The following is a 12,918-nucleotide window of genomic DNA, read 5'->3' on the forward strand; positions in this document are numbered from 1 at the left end:
ATGCGACTTGAGCCACCGCGGGCACAGAGGATAGTGCGTCTGCAGGGACTTATCCCTTGCACGCTCCCCGTGAGATCCACGTTCCCAACATGTCCACACCACTACATTCGTAGTGCGCCTAACAGATGTTTGCCAATCATACTCATTACTCGTGGCAGATGAATCTACCAAGTCCCGTACGAGTTCGGGCATAGCGTGTGCGTTCGCACAAGAAGGTCAATGGCCGGGAAGCCATATTTTAATTATATATGACGGTAGTATCTGTTCCCGAAAGAACAGTTACCGTGGATGACCATGCAGCTTTGCTAGAAATGAAATGATAATTAAATGGACACCCTAGCTGCAAACAGACGTTGATGTAGTTCATTGGGGGCATGTTGAAAATGTGTGCCCCGACCGGGACTCGAAACCGGGATCTCCTGCTTACATGGCAGACGCTCTATCCATCTGAGCCACCGCGGGCACAGAAGATAGTGCGTCTGCAGGGACTTATCCCTTGCACTCTCCCCGTGTATTTCATTTCTAGCAAAGCTGCATGGTCATCCACGGTAACTGTTCTTTCGGGAACAGATACTACCGTCATATATAGTTAAAATACGGCTTCCCGGCCATTGACCTTCTTGTGCGAACGCACACGCTATGCCCGAACTCGTACGGGACTTGGTAGATTAATCTGCCACGAGTAATGAGTATGATTGGCAAACATCTATTAGGCGCACTACGAATGTAGTGGTGTGGACATGTTGGGAATGTGGATCTCACGGGGAGCGTGCAAGGGATAAGTCCCTGCAGACGCACTATCCTCTGTGCCCGCGGTGGCTCAGATGGATAGAGCGTCTGCCATGTAAGCAGGAGATCCCGGGTTCGAGTCCCGGTCGTGGCACACATTTTCAACATGTCCCCAATGAAGTGCATCAACGCCTGTTTGCAGCTAGGGTGTCCATTTAATTATCATATCAATAATATAGCCATGTAAGCAGGAGATCCCGGGTTCGAGTCCCGGTCGTGGCACACATTTTCAACATGTCCCCAATGAAGTGCATCAACGCCTGTTTGCAGCTAGGGTGTCCATTTAATTATCATATCAATAATATAGTAGAAATTCAGTCTGATCCCACTCTTAAGTTACAAAATAAACTTAAAAATATGTGGAAAAAAAGTGATTTCCTCTTTAATCCAAAAGATATACATGAATGCACTGTTACGAACCCTTATGCACCACGCCTACGAGCACAACCTAAGACCCATTAAGTCAACTGTCTCTTACGTCCAATTGTTAATTCTTGGAGCAGGCCAACTTATAAAATCAGCAAGGAACTGAATGAGATCCTTAGCAACACATTGAAATTCGAAGAGACATACTCAGTAAAGAACAGTTATGAACTTATTAATTGTCTAAAGGAAATTCAGATTTCTGATACTGCTAGGTTTGCATCACTTGACATCACAAACCTCTACACCAATATACCGGTCAAAGAAACAATAGAAATAATTAAAAACATTTTACTTAAACATAAAAATTTGGCAATACCAGAAATATATGAATTCATTGATCTATTAACACTAGTACTATCACATAACTACTTTTCTTTTAATTACAAAACGTACCAGCAGAAAGAGGGCCTGGCTATGGGTAGCTGCCTTGCCACTTTGCTTGCTGATATTTTCATCAATATCTTTGAATGTAAATTCTTTAAAGAAAACCCCCAGATTGTAAACAAGATAATTTATAACAAAAGTTATGTTGATGATATAAGAATCTTATTTGATGGCACAGCAGATGAAATTGATAACCTTGCAAAATAAATGAATAAAATGCACTGAACATCATCTCCACTGTAGAACACCAAACTGAAGTAGGTTTAAATTTTATGGATCTCTACATAAGTAGCTCCAACAGCAAACACAAATTTCAAGTATACAGGAAACCAACATACACAGATAACACAATTAATAAATCATCCTGCCACCTGGATAAACATAAGATGGCTTCACACAGAGCAAAGCTAAACAGAATGCACAAAACACCACTAGAACCAGCTGATCAAATAGAAGAACTAAACACCATCAAAGCAATTGCTTACAGTAATAGTTACAATCAAAAATTAATAGATGAACTAAACTCTAAGATAAATCCCCACTTAACCAAATATAATAATAAAACAGCATTAAAGAATACCACAACAAAGGCAAAAGAAAAATATGTAAGCTTGCCATTTCTAGGAAAACTGTCATATAAAATAGCAAACCTGTTCTGAGTAACAGATATCAGAATCAGCTTCTATACAAATAACAAAATGAAGGACAAAGCTATCCATAACATTAAAAATAATACCAACCTGCAGAAAGGTGGGAATTTAAAGAGATGGGATGTGGATAAACTGAAAGAACCACAGGTTGTACAGAGTTTCTGGGAGACCATAACGGATTAATTCACAGGAATGGGAGAAAGAAATACAGTAGAAGAAGAATGGGTAGCTTTGAGGGATGAAATAGTGAAGACAGCAGAGGATCAAATAGGTAAAAAGACGAGGGCTAGTAGAAAGCCTTGGGTAACAGAAGAAATATTGAATTTAATTGATGAAAGGAGAAAATATAAAAATGCAGTAAATGAAGCAGGTGGCGGATAGGGGAAAGCTCTACAGATATGTAGGGTAGGTGGGAAATAAAATACTACCCGTGGACCAACACAGGACCAGAAATCCAAAGGCGACTGTCTCACATTGGGCGGTCTTTGGTCAGTGTCTGTTCCCCAGGTTAGGGGCGGCTGGGAAAAACCTCCAGGGCTAACAACTGTGGTTGTAAATTTGTGGCTCGAAGAGTCACCCCTTACATAATACTATCAATCATGGAAGAGTGTAATGTGAAACAAATTACCCCAGGTGGACAATCCACCGCACCAAGGTGCGCAAGCAGACTATCGGATTCTGGGGAGTCTGCAGCATTGCACAGAGATGAATCGGGACATGATAAGACATCAAGCAAATTGAAATGTAAAAAAACGAGTTACATAGCTACTTTCAATGAAAACTCTCTTTTAAAAACAGGAAAATTAAAACATCTTACAGATACCCTCAAACATCATAGAATATTCATAAAATCACTACAAGAAACTCGATACATAGATGAAAACAATTTTGATTCCGGAGGTTTCAGAATATACAAAGGAAAGGTAGGCAAAAGAATAATGAAAAACACACCCCACCTCGGAACGGGCTTTATAATAGATAAAAGTATTTTAGACTCCATTATCAGCTTTCAATCACAATCGGAAAGACTCTCCACACTCACTTTTAAATCTGCTAATAGAGTATACACAATTGTGAATGCACATGCCCCCATAAATGAAGACAATAGGAAAAATAAGGAAAAGGTGGAACGTTTTTGGGAACAACTAGATGACGTGGTGCAAAAGATCCCAGACAAACACAACATCATACTTACGGGGGACTTCAATGCTCAAGTAGGAAAAGAGAAGAAATACAAAAATATTGTTGGAAACCACCCAGCACACAATAGAACTAACCAAAATGGAGTCAGATTAGTAGAACTCTGCCAAGCGCATGGCTTGATCCTGAAATCCACAGCCTTTAAGAGACTACACAGAAAACAGAAGACATCGACCTCACCAAACCCACACTTGGGTGAATTTCAACTTGATCATGTGGCGATAAAATGGAAACACCATACAGAAATACAAAATGTCAAAGTACTCAGAGGAGCAAACTTGGATTCTGATCACTATCTTTCTAAAATAAAACTCAAAATTATCCCCAAAAGGAAAGATAGAAACAGTAAACCCAAAAGCAGAAGATACGATCCAGAAAAGATAATGAATTCGAAGGAGTTTCCCCTCGCGACTCAAGATATAAGGAACCAAAATTGGGATCAAATGAAGGAAAGCCTACTAACCAAAGCTGAACAAATAGCACCTATAACCAAAATCAAAAAACACGCATGGTGGACAGAGGAATGTGACAAACTTATTGAGCAAAGAAAGAAAGCATGGCAACAGATGCAATCCCAGAAAAATGAATATAATAGGCAAAATTTCCTGAGTGTAAGAAAACTAGTGAGTAAAAACCTCAAAAGAATTAAAAAAGCACAAGAAGATCAACTCCATTTGCAGATCAACGAAGACTTCAACAAAAACAAGACTAGGAGCTTTTACAGAACTTTTAAACAAAAAATAACCAAGTACAGCCCACCGACACTCCAATTACAAGATAAAAATGGTAATATTGCACACAACAACAGGGATAATTGCAAAATTTTGAGAGAATATTTCAGAAACCTCAACTGTAAAGAACCAATTGAAAAATGGATTTCAGCAACTCAACTTCAACAAGTCCTAACTCAGAACCACCCACCGTCGAGGAACTACAATCAATCATTTTAAATCTCAAAAACTATAAGGCTTCGGGAGAGAACCAAATTACAGCTGAACTGTGGAAAAATGTCAATAGAAATGCCATAGAATCTCTCCAAAACATATTTGAAGAAATATGGAAAACAGAAAGAATTCCGGATGAATGGAAGATGGCCCTCATTCACCCAATTCATAAGAGGGGATCCAGAACAGACCCCATCAATTACAGAGGGATTTCGCTCCTTGACGTAACATACAAAATACTGTCTACAGTCCTTTTGAACAGAGCAGAACCCCAGCTAGATTGTCAACTTGGAGAATACCAGGCAGGCTTCAGAAAGGGAAGATCCTGCCCAGAACAAATTCTAAACCTCAAAAATCTTATGGCCTACCAAAAATCGAGAGCAAAAGCGTATGTCATCACATTCATTGACTTTCAAAAGGCGTACGACTCCATAGACAGGGAATCTCTAATCTCCATATTAAAAGAATTGAACCTAGACAATAAAACTACAAACCTAATTAGAGAAACCATCACCAACACATACTCCAAAATTAAATTTATGGGAGAACTCTCAGACCTATTTGAGATAAAAACTGGAGTATGACAAGGTGATGGACTCTCTCCATTGTTATTTAACTGTGCCCTAGAAAAAATAGTAAGAGAATGGAACAAGAAAATCAATAGTGGAATTCGACTAGGAACAAAAAACAAAGGCATCAAGGTTAATTGTCTAGCATTTGCAGATGATATGGCCCTACTAGCCGAAACATGGGAAGAAGCCAAAGAACAGATCCTCGAATTACAGAAACAAGCAGAGAAAATAGGCCTTAAAATTTCTTTTGAAAAAACCAAAATAATCACAAATATAAAAAAGCCAATGAAATATCTTAAAGTAAGAGACCAAAAGATCGAAATTGTTAAAGAATTCAAATATCTTGGTGAATGGATTAGCTGGAACGCCCTTGAGAAAAAAGCAATAGAATTAAGAAGAAACAAAGTTGAACTAGCGTTTCAGCTTACGAAAAATACTTATAATAAAAAGTCCCTCTCATGGAATTCAAAAATAAAACATTACAACACTGTCATTAAACCAGAAGCACTATATGCAGCTGAGACATTATCTATCACTAACCATGGCCCAATTGAAAGGCTAGAGATCAAAGAAAGAAAAATATTGAGAAAAATTTTAGGCCCCAAATTTCATAACGACAAACTAATTCATACCAAAAATTAAACACTCTACAAAACCACAGAAACACTTTCGGATACAATGAGGAAAAGAAGAATTGAGTTTTAATGGCACATTCTCAGAATGAACCCAAATAGACTTACAAAAAGAATGTTTGACTACTTCAGGAATAAAACATCCAAACCAAATTGGTTTATCCAAACAGAGAAAGACTTAAGAGAACTACACATCACAGAAAAAATGCTCACAGACAGGACCGCAAAAATGATAAGCAAAGACAGAAAAGAGGGATTCCAGCTCCAAAATAGAAAGAAAAGAACGATTGTCATCTCTGATGAGGAAAGAAAAGCAAGATCAGAAAGAATGAAGCAGTACTGGGCGAAAAGAAAGGCACAGAACACACAGAAGTGATTGATTCAACGTACCCCAAAGTTGGGTGAAACGAAGAAGAAGAAGAAGTAGGCAAAAAGGAATACAAACGTCTCAAAAATGATATCGACAGGAAGTGCAAAATGGTTAAACAGGGATGGCTAGAGGACAAATGTAAGGATGTAGAGGCTTACCTCACTAGGGGTAAGATAGATACTGCCTACAGGAAAATTAAAGAGACCTTTGGAAAAAGAGAACCACATATACGAATATCAAGAGCTCAGATGGAAACCCAGTTCTAAGCAAAGAAGGGGACGCAGAAAGGAGGAAGTAGTATATAGAAGGCCTATACAAAGGCAACGTACTTGAGAACAAAATTATGAAAATGAAAGAGGATGCAGATGAAAATGAAATGGGAACTGCGTGAAGAGTTTGACAGAGCACTGAAAGACCTGAGTCGAAACAAGGCCCCCAGAGTAGACAAAATTCCATTGGAACTACTGACAGCCTTGGGAGAGCCAGTCCTGATAAAACTCTACCGTCTGGTGAGCAAGATGTATGAGACAGGCGAAATACCCTCAGACTTCAAGAAGAATATAATAATTCCAATCCCAAAGAAGGCAGGTGTTGGTAGATGTGAAAATTACCAAACTATCAGTTTAATAAGTCACAGCTGCGAAATACTAACGCGAATTCTTTACAGACGAATGGAAAAACTGGTAGAAGCCGACCTCGGGGAAGATCAGTTTGGATTCCGTAGAAAGCGTGAGGCAATACTGACCCTACGACTTATCTTAGACGAAAGATTAAGGAAAGACAAACCTAAATTTCTAGCATTTGTAGACTTAGAAAAAGCTTTTGACGATGTTGATTGGAAAACTCTCTTTCAAATTCTGAAGGTGGCAGGGGTAAAATACACGGAGTGAAAGTCTGTTTACAGTTTGCACAGAAAGCAGATGGTGGTTATAAGAGTCGAGGGACATGAAAGGGGAGCAGTGGTTGGGAAGGGAGTGAGACAGGGTTGTAGCCCCTTCCCGATGTTATTCAATCTGTATATTGCGCAAGCAATATTCGGTTTGGTAACTCTGTTTGGCCGTTACGTATGTCAGAAGGGGATGCATGTTTATGTGAATAAATTTCGATTTCTTCTAGGAGGGTCATTCTTTTTCTTTTATTGGCTAGGTGGAGAACTTGTAGGTTATGGGATATGTCTGTTACTTTATATAATTATGGATTTTAACCATTATTGTAAGCAATTGCTTTGATGGTGTTAAGTTCTTCTATTTGATTAGCTGGTTCTAGTGGTGTTTTGTGCATTCTGTTTAAGATTGCTCTGTATGAAGCCATCTTATGTTTATCCAGGTGGCAGGATGATTTATTAATTGTGTTATCTGTGTATATTGGTTTCCTGTATACTTGAAATTTGTGTTTGTTGTTGGAGCTACTTATGCAGAGATCCATAAAATTTAAACTTAATTCTGTTTGCTGTGTCAGTATTTTATGCTCATTTTGTAAATTGTAACGCACTGGAAGCACTATTAATTACGCAGTTGTTTATTCCTTCATTAATAACTGTGATATGTTTATTTATTGTTGAGTCTGGAATTACCGTTTTAAAATAAATGTGTGTAATTACAAAAAGGGAACCAACAATAAGATAACGGCCCCGTCCACACTCGTAACCGAATCCTGCCTCCTATGATTGCCGGATTTCATCCCGTTATGTATCTAACACCTACACGTGTGCGTGAATAAGCAGGTTCAGTGTATGCTATATATATCAAAAGAATGCAGGCACCTATTAGTGGTCGTTAATATGCGGGTTCCACCCTTCACCTTTATGATTGCTTCATGTTGGAATCTGGAGAGAAGTTGACGTTCTAACTCATCCCAAAAGTGTTATGTTGCGTTCGTGTAAGGAGCCTGAACAGGCCAGTCCTATTCAGGAATGTTACTGTGCACAAACCATATCGACACGTATGCTACTTTATGACAGGGTGCATTGTCATACTTGCAGAACTAATCACATCTCTCAAGTGATCATCCACCTGTACATTGTACAGAATGCTGTGTCATGCGTTCATATCATTCCGCAGCATTAGGCGCAATAAGAGGCACAAACCCAGAAAACTCCCCCATACCTCAACCTCACGTCCGTATTTCACTGCTAGCACTACACTTGATGGGACGTAACGTCCTACTGGCATTCTCAAAACTAAAACCCTTTCATCGGATTGCCATAAGGTGCAGTGTGATTTTTCACTCCAAATCGTTTCCAGTCAGCCGCATTCTCTTACCACTGACCATGATATGCTATCGTTTTTAACTCCCTACACAAAGACATCGCGCTAGTTAGTGTGCTGTTAGCAGTCCGGAACTGACAAGTGAGTACCTCTGCTGATTTCATGATATTTTAACAACATCCCTCCGTAACGCTGGGTAGCCACTGTACGTCAGAACATGAACTGTACCTGGTCTTGGTTTAGATGTAGTTGTTCCTTTATGTTCCCACTTGACAATCCCGTCATAATCAACAGTCGATTTCGTCAGCTTTGGGAGGCATGAAATGTCAAAAAACGGTTCAAATGGCTCTGAGCACTATGGGACTTAACTTCTGAGGTCATCAGTCCCCTAGAACTCAGAACTACTTAAACCTAACTAACCTAAGGACATCACACACACCCATGCCCGAGGCAGGATTCGAATCTGCGACCGTAGTGGTCGCGCAATTCCAGACTGTAGCGCCTAGAACCACTCGGCCACCCCGGCCGGCGATGAAATGTCACTAATAGATACGTTACTCAGGTGACAGCTGATAATTAGTCTACGTTCGAAATCTCTGAACTCTTCCGGCCGGCTTCTGTACTGACAACAAAATACTCCCCGCCTCTTTTTATACCGACTAGCCTGCCTCTCTTGGTCAATTTCGCCTTACAAAAGTGTTTGCAGACACTACAGTGAATTTGATCAAAATATTTATTATGCGTCACAATAAATTTTGTTGTATCATCATGCCCCTATAAATTTGCGCACACTTGACATTCGATTGCGCAGGAACATTACAGGTGAGCTGGTATTCTCGCCACAAGAGTAGCAGTTTACATATGTAATTTCTCGCTTCACTCGCCTTCGTGAGAGAGGGAGTCTGCCTCTTGGATCTGTTTGCAGAGGAAAATTTACTTTGACGCTGGACTAGGCGCAGGGAGGGAAGCGAGAACTGCGCGAGGGAGCAGTGGCGCCGCGCTGCGGCGGGAGGAGGAGTTGGCGGCGCCCACAAAACCGCGCATCAATTAGCGCGCCGGCAGCGCCGCCGCGCCCCCTCCAAGTGGCCTGTGCAATTCAAACACTGCCGCCGCAGCGGCCACTCTAATATTTTGCGCGAATTACGTATTCCATTAAACGTCCTCTGCTGCTCCAGCTCCGAAATGTAATTTCCCCCTGAATGATGCATCACAGTATTTTGTTGAATAGGGTTATTGCAACTTTTGTGGTACCGCACAGTGCTGCTATTTTGAATTTTTCGTTTCGCTGCCAGCTCTAAAATCACACTTTGTGATATTTCAGACACGTAATGTTCGATGCTACATGTAATATCTACTATGCCCCAGAGATGGAGGCCTGTACATAATTAGCTAGGAATATGTAATTAATTTGTGTAGATTTCCCTCTATAGTGCGTAACAGCCTGTATTTTACGCTACGGAACGCACAGAAGTACACGTTTTGGAAGTGGGACAGGGCTGGATATAATCTGTGTAGTCCATTAATTTCCTGACTTTATTAACGATCATCTCTAATTGCCGCTATAAAAAGTGCTATTGACGGTTATGCATACATCTTTCTACTGTCTGATTGCTACAGTAGCCCGAGAAAGTGAGTTCTGAAGACAAATAAGAGAAGAATATTGTTGCTAGTGCTCCATTTTGTGCTTCCCCAGTTGGTGGAACGGAATATGACTTTCAAAAACAGGTCTTCATCGAGAAGTAAACCACACGGGCCAACCAAAACTAACAATTGCAGCCTGATTATCCGGAAGTACTTTGGAAATTGATGTATTTCCTGCATTGTACAACTTACAATTTCTGTGTTCAGCGTGGAAGTTTCGCTAATAGAATAACTATGCAGATAGTAAATCAAAAGAGGAATTCTGCATTTCATTTTATAATGTTGTAGAATCTATGATCCTGGAGAGTATTAAGCATTGCGATAAATTGAGTTGCGGCATTATCGAATATCTTCTACGTTGAAATTAAAGAGACGGAGGATATTACATAATAAATCTTTTCCAAAAATTGGAAACGAGAAAGGTAATTACTTCTAGAGAAATCCCAGATTTCACTTTTAGCAATAGAATACAGAATTTTAATGGAGAACGTACTTTGAAAATATCTAAGACCACGCCAATGTCTGGCGCATCCTTTCATTTTTGTGCCGTCAAAAACATTGGTGAACAAAATGATGGAATTTCTGTGAGAATGTGCCTTTCAACTGTTAAAAGAAATATCAAGAAATATGTGTAGGCTGAGCATATTGGTTTGAGCTGAAGAATAGCTTGAGAATAAAACTCTTTATTGTACGTTTCAGCCAAAAGTCGCAGAAAGCTGAAAAGTACGGAAAAAGAATTTTTGTTCAAAAGACATTCACTTGTAAACTGATTACCGCTAATAAATGTATATAACAAGAGAAAGCCACAGTACATTAATTTTGAAACTTCCTTGAATATAACAACTTCACAGTACCGGTACACCATTTATTGACAGGGAACTAAACACGACGCATAAAAAGTCCGTAATATGCCACAAAGTAACGCAAATGAAAATCATAAAGTTAACGAAGCAGCCGATAAACAATTCCATAAATGCAGTACGTAAATACTTTAACTCCAAGTTCCAAAGTTATTGCAAGCTTCAGAACAAAAGTCCTCAAGCACTAAAGCTAGATCAGGATAATTACTAGATTCGAAGATAACATAAAGCAAGAACACGAGAGGGGTATAACGACATAACTGTATTTGTTATTGTTTTCCATGTGCTAGTAAAATTACTTTTACCAAACATAATGAATTAATTATACGCTGAACCATTAATGACGAAGAAAGGAATCTTACTTATAAGATATGAATCCATAGTGTTAACAGATCTGGAGAAAGTGTACAAATTACAATATTTCTGTGATGTGACTTCTGTCACTCCTTCTGTCCCGTCCGTCGTTGCCTTTCCTCTTTCAGGCCTTGGTCTGTTCAGACGTATGTATCATTGTAAACTCATATATGAGCGAATAATTAACTATTTCGTTCAAGTAATAGCTTTTGCTTTATTATTACCTAATATTCATGGCTTTAATGTGTTACTGACAGGTTACCAAGTGAAATGTATGAGACTCTTGCTACATGAGTGCGAGTAATCGGATTGGCGATCTTTGTTTAGCCGCCATTGCAGCCATCACACCGATATAACTACGAATTGTAGTATCTGCTTAGAAACTGTTCCTCAGTGGAGTAAAAAAGTTCGACTGTTCATTGTTAATCAAATTATTGCACTTGAGATGTTTCAAATCCTCACTATCAGTAAAATACGAAGTCAAGAATGTTATTCCCAGAGAATAATAATTTGTGTCTTACAAATTTTTATTTCGTACGTCTTTTGTCAACTTAATTTGCCCAGTTCTAATTTGGGTGAGCTAAACTGGCAACCGCTAATAGGACTACGAAAACAGATTATTAGTATACACATACCTTTATTTCAAAATATGTATGTTTTATAATCGTTGACTTTTTTTGTGTAACCCAACGAGACATACAAGTTATTATTGAAATGGTCATAAAAAATTAAAAGGAAACAAAATTTGTTCGAAATTATCAATAAAATTAAAGGAAGGAATATTAAATAAGAAACTAATACAATTAATGAATTCTTGCGAAGACATTGTTAGTGGCTACAAAACGAGATAGAACAGTACACCACTTACTCCATCTAGCTTTGATTTCTGTACCTGTTTAAACTGTTTCAAGCTTTAAGAGTAGAATGTTTTGTCAGAGGTAAAATTTTCAATTATTACAATATTATTGTACATATAGCAAAAAAAGGCCGCAAGATGGTGGATATTCATAACTAGGTGCGCACAGCTTGAAGTAGCGACTGGCATTTGTCTTCCAAAGAAAGAAATATTTTATAGTGTTTAGCTGCGCACATATACCGTGTGTAAACTGTTTATACGTGCATTACGATAAGTAATAGGTTCGACCAACTGCGTTGTACAGTAGTGTAGTGATAGGTCATCGATATTGAGTATAAATGGTTCTTGAATCTGGACACTGAGTCTTATCAGGTACCAGAAGGTGAATGCGGATAATTTGAATAACATGATAATTACGACGAGTGAAATGACTTCACCGGCTATAGCCGAGAATATTGCTGCACCTGTTAGTGTGGAACCAGATCCTGTCATGTTATATTTACAAAACCTATGTAGCATGACAGAAATATAGTCACTGTGAATAAAGGAAAGGAAGGCATAAAGCAGCAACAAGATGGTTTGACGAGTCGGGTTGCAGAAATTAGTGAACAGCCAACAGTATAATTAAACATTTAAAAATCGAGGTTGCTAGTCACATGACCGAAGTGTCGCGAACAGATCTAGAAACCATAACTAACGAGATTTCAGGCTTGAAAACCACCTTTAGAGGTATTCCTGAGTCAGTAGGAAAAAGGACTGAAAACCTTAGTACATTTGCAACTAGAGCAAGAAACTTTGAAATCCACCCTTCAAAAGTTTTTTCATCTTATGCCGTGAATTTATTTTCTATTTGTTCTTTGAGTTTTTTTTCTTTGTTCTTTTCAACAACTATAATTTTTATTTTAGGTGTCTAAAACCAAATAGACGACCTAGCCACTGATCATGAAAGAAAATCAAATGAATTTTTAAAGCAACAGGACGAACAAATTAAAGAAAGTTTAGAATCAGAATTACAAAAAGCCGTGAAGCAAAC

The 12,918-nt window shown here is 38.8% G+C and overlaps 1 non-coding gene across 1 annotated transcript; it reads left to right on the forward strand.

Annotated features, from left to right (window-relative positions):
* Positions 1-808: 808 nt before the first annotated feature.
* Trnat-ugu lies at positions 809-883 on the forward strand. Its single transcript has one exon. It is a non-coding gene; the product is annotated as a tRNA-Thr (tRNA).
* Positions 884-12,918: the final 12,035 nt, after the last annotated feature.

Source organism: Schistocerca americana, chromosome 4, assembly GCF_021461395.2.
Source record: "Schistocerca americana isolate TAMUIC-IGC-003095 chromosome 4, iqSchAmer2.1, whole genome shotgun sequence".
In the NCBI taxonomy this organism is placed as follows: domain Eukaryota; kingdom Metazoa; phylum Arthropoda; class Insecta; order Orthoptera; family Acrididae; genus Schistocerca; species Schistocerca americana.